At 38.4% G+C, this 5,064-nt stretch overlaps 1 protein-coding gene across 1 annotated transcript in view; it reads right to left on the bottom strand.

Annotated features, from left to right (window-relative positions):
* LOC122806362 (lectin-like) overlaps positions 1 to 2,945 on the bottom strand; it is a 104,954-nt gene extending 102,009 nt beyond the window's left edge. The window contains exon 1 of the mRNA XM_044076713.1: positions 2,872 to 2,945. The gene's annotated coding sequence lies outside the window, so the exon portion shown is untranslated. The remainder of the gene's footprint in view (positions 1 to 2,871) is intronic.
* Positions 2,946 to 5,064: the final 2,119 nt, after the last annotated feature.

Genomic DNA, 5,064 nt, shown 5'->3' with positions numbered 1-5,064 from the left:
AGCATATATATATATATATATATATATATATATATATATATATATATATATATATATATATCCATGTATATAAATGGGAGCCGTATATGGGGGAATATGTAGCCCTCTGGTGTCAGTCTACTATCCTACATGTTGCCTAAATGGAGGCTGCATCTGCTGAGCTCACTCTTCAAAGGCTGATCCTAAATGGAATCTGAAAGGACAGGGGTAAAAAAGCCTGGCAGGTGCCACCTGTCCTTTGACTCCCATCGGAGAGGTAAAGAACATCAAATACCAATATGACATTAAGCTAAGGGTGCAGAGAGCAAGGGGTTGGGCCATTGCCTTTACCAGGTAGCTTCAGGGAAAGGGATGGTTATTTGCGTTAATTCATTGTTTGTTTGTGTGTTTGGGGGACATCATCTAACCATAGACTTTAGGGAGTTTTAAGATGTCTTGTCACCCAGTGCCATGAAAACATACAACAAGAAAACTTTTACCTGTAAATAACCTCAGTACATTTAGATAGCTTTTCCAAAACATGGACAGTCACTGTGAAATCAGTACATTTGGTTGCCTTATTCCTGTCTAAAGATTAAACAAATATGGTATATCCTAAATAGTATGTAGCCTATTGAAATATAAAGCAAGCTATAAATATTTTTTACCATATTTTTGAGTGAAATTAGGGAAGCACACTGGTGGGATGATATTGCATCTGACACAAGCTAATTCATTGTAGTTTTGTAAGGTGGTCTTCTGTGTATGTCTTGGGAAAGTCTTGACTTCCAGTCTGCAGATGATGTATGTTGTGCATCATACAGTTCCTAATACTCTAACAGCTTGTGCAATATTTATGAATTTAACAATTTAACAATCAGGCCTTGGCCTCCCCCCATTTTAATTTATGTAAGTTATAAACACTACAGTCTAAAGACATTAAAGTCAACAGTTTGTGAGACTGACCAGTCAGCTAGTTTATAACACATCTTACAGCTCTGTATTTATTATTACAGTTGTAATGACTTAATTGCCACTCAATGTCTATGTGCCTGTGGTTGGGGGGGGGGGGGGGCATTTGTCCTCAGTGAACACAATCTCCACATGCATGTAATATGAACCTGCCATCAGGATCTGCCAGATTCACTAATGAGTATGTGTAAGAGAAGCTGTATCTATATCAGTGCTATCTCAGGTGTGCACCACACATTATACCAGGTTTTGTAATAAAACAGTTTGCCTTGTTTTGAAAATGACATGACTAAGACAGGCACACCTTAGAGAAGGGCTGCATTCAGTATCCCTTGACCATTGCTAGAAGTTACCTGACTTCTTGCCTATAAGGCTATAATTTATTTGCAATAAATGCCTTGCCACTCAAAACACAAAACACTTCTAGCATTTTATCATCTCCATGGCACATAAGGATAAAGCTCTGACTATGGCCCAAACACTCTGGATTCAGATGGTGGCTCATGTATTAGAGGGGTAGATATGAGTCAGAAAAAGAAAGATGAGGGAATGCTTATTTTATTCTTTCAGGAAGGAGAGTAAATGGGGTGTTGTAGATCCATTTACAGCTGCTGATAGTGGCAGGGTGGCATTTACAAATATGTCATCTAGAAATCATGGCAGGCAGGTAAACAGGGGTGTGTCACCATAGCAACACACTGCTCATTATATGCAGACCTATAGTACGTAACCCAGCATGCCACAGGGTTAGGACATTACCTGTCTGCTATCAACTCCCTGTGCAGTAATAAAGACTCCAGAGATACCCTCTTCTCTAATTCCCACAGCTTGGCTATAATAATTTTACCAAACAGATTAGGACATGGCCACCACAGGGGGGGGGGTAAAACAGAATAGGTGTTGAAGAAATTGGGAATAGTGGAAATTCTAATAGCAGACATCTTGGTACAACAGATCTCAAGTGAAGTTTACTGAGCCTGATGGAAAAGAAAAAAGTACTTGTGGCATTTTTACCATCATAAATACCTCTCAACTGTCCCTGCCTTTCAGGGATTTCCTGATTTTGACAAAAATTAGCTCTGTCCCTTTTAATCCCTCCTAAAACTGGTGACTTTTGGAGAAAAGGTGATGAATTACACTTGATAAATAATGACAATAATTAGAGTTATAGACTTCTTTTATTTCAGAAAATGTATATTAATTTGCAATATCTTATTCTACAATATTTCAAGTTAATAGTACTAATATTTTGAAAGTATCCCTGATTTTCCCTGATTTTGTTGAGATTTGTCCCTGATTGGTTGAGAGCTTTGCCATCATAGCATTGTTTACTAGAGAAGGATTTGGTGTCTCACCTTGTCAACACTTCTGTTTCAAATGTTTTGTGATTGTCATTCTTAATAAAATAATCCCAATATTTTATCAGTGGAAATGGTCAGCTCTCTTTAAAGTCTCCTGTAATATTCTCAGACTCACCCAGCTCATTACAGAGCACAAACACTCCTGAATACAACAGAAATATAAGCAACTTTGGTAAATCTGTCAGCAAGGAATTCATATTTATGTTCAAACCATGTTCACACAGCATATTTAGAAAGCAAGCACTTCACAAATACTCAGTGGCAATATCCCAAAACAGTGACTCCAACACAAGGGATAAAAAAGACAAAAAGTTATTTCAACTCTCACAGGTACAAGATATTATATGTAGTTAGGTAAAACAAATAGGGAAAAGAGGAATGAAATATAAGGGAAAATATAGGTTGTGGAAGTGGGATAAATGAAACCAAATAGGAAATGATGAAAAATGTATAAATAAAAATATGTGAAAAAAACAAATAAAAAACAAAATTGAAAATGCATTAATAATGTCAAATATAGAAAAGTGAATGTAATAGTTAACAAGAAGATACACCTTACCTGTACCTTGCAGTCTTAGTTGTACTGTGTGAGTCTGCTGCTGAAACCAAACCTAAATTCTTTTTTGGAGGGATTTTATGGACTACTTTTAAGGAAGTACTGTATCTGTGAGATAGCTGATTAGAGACCACAAATATTTGCGTTCTGGGGTATCTGGTCAAGTTATCTGACATGCAAGCTTTGATAAATATGTTCTGCATGTTTTGACATTGTGCTGCTATGTGATAACCATTTGCATAATTATGTGGAGCTGTTACATGAAATTATGGTATGGAAAGCATGCACATTTATCAAGAAGTGTTTATTATGTTACACATAACCTCAGCATCACCCACAAGAGCACAGTTTCACCTTCTAACCTTCTTGCCGTACTCATTGCTATACTTTTGTATTTTACATCTGATCTGTAAGGCACACTATGTTCTTACCCTGGAATGTAAAATTCATTTCACATTGTGTTTAATTTCTTCTTCAAGGCTTTTTTTAAGATACAGTTTAAGTTACAGTAAATATAATCTATTAAATATTATTTGAACAAAAAGATTTCTTGGATTCTATGCAACTCATGAGTTGTTTTAGTTAACACCAACTTACATTTTCTTGACGCCAGATGGAAGCAGTAACTCCACCTAGTCTTCTATCTAGTGTAGTTAGAGTTCTTCCTTCCTTAACCCTTTCACCTGTCCTTATCATCCCAAATGTCCCCATATATTCCCTCGCCACCATCTATTTTTTTTCTTTAAAGCATTTTTCCAGATCCTTGGGGGAGTTTTCCTTATCTGCTGCTTTTTGCTCACTCATTCCCCTATGAGCTTCCTGTTCACAATAATTCTTTCACATACACTGTACGTGGCATAATCTTGTGCACTGCACACACACATCATGTTTTCCTGTCCCTTATGGGCCCCAAGACCACATGTTTCAGGTCCACTAGGCTCTTATCATACTTCTCCCCATCATTCCACATATTCTTCTGGTAGCATTCCTTAAAATCCTTCCAGGGCGTCGTGGTGCCCCTCAGTGTATGGCCTGTTGAACTTGTATACATGACCAAGGCCTGGTAGGGTGAGGAAGAGCATTACTTCTGTTGCTTCTTGAAATTTTCAACCTGATCCCTCACTTCAATATTCTCTTATTCACTGCCACAGCCTTCTCACAACATTCATTACTGCCACAGCCTTCTCACAGCATTCATCACTGCCACAGCCTTCTCACAATGGTCATGAGTGCCGCAGGCTTCTCACAGTGGTCATCACTGCCACAGCCTTCTCACAACAGCCATAACTGCCACAGCCTTCTCACAGTGGTCATCACGGCCACAGCCTTCTCACAATGGTCATGACTGCCACAGCCTACTCACAACAGTCATCACTGCCACAGCCTTCTCACAACATTCATGTGGTCAGTCTAGGTATAATATAGAACCAGACTGCCTTCTTCCTTTCTTGCTGTTGATTGTGGTCATTACTTGGACAGTTCAGTGGTGCCTGCTTCCTCAAAGTTAATTTCATCAGGACTGAGTAATCAAATGGACTTCCCTTGAAAGCTGAACTTGGAAACAAAGTTTGATGTCTTTGACAATATATCAGTAAGTGGGATCAGGGATCACAGCTCCTCTCCATAGTTGTGTGGAGAGTGTGCAAGGCTTTGCCCCTACTTAACTGTGTGTTTGAATTTATGCTGAGTCCATTAATCACAATTGACAGGCTCCAGAGAAATAGATAATGGAGAAATGCAGCATATCCATTCCCTGCTCATAAGTTGATATTTCATGACAGATCTGCAGATTTGTTGTGACCCAGTGCAGTATTTTGCATTTGCCCACACCAAATAACAGTTTCTTTTTTTCTGCTCATTAGGTTAGGTTTCCAAGGACTTCCATAGACTCTTCCTTTACCCTTTATTCCTGCTATTTTTGTCTTATCAAAAAGTCATTGATATTTGTTCTTTCTTCCTTCAAACACTCCAGCCTACTGGATCCAGAACTGAACCCCTGCAGTACTCCAATATTTGCTTACCTTGCACCTGATATTATCTCTCTCACTACAGTCTTATGCATCCTACCCTTCCGTTAATTAAAATTACATTGTAGGATATGATGTTCAGCTCCTCAGGTAATGCTCTTGCCTGTGTTAAAAGCGTTTGGAATAAGATGTAACTTTAGATAGGCTGAGACGTCTCTGTAATTCCCAG

This window comes from Protopterus annectens, chromosome 7.part0, assembly GCF_019279795.1.
Source record: "Protopterus annectens isolate FY-2018-M chromosome 7.part0, PAN1.0, whole genome shotgun sequence".
Lineage (NCBI taxonomy): Eukaryota > Metazoa > Chordata > Ceratodontiformes > Protopteridae > Protopterus > Protopterus annectens.
This window is presented reverse-complemented; position numbering and strand designations above follow the sequence as displayed.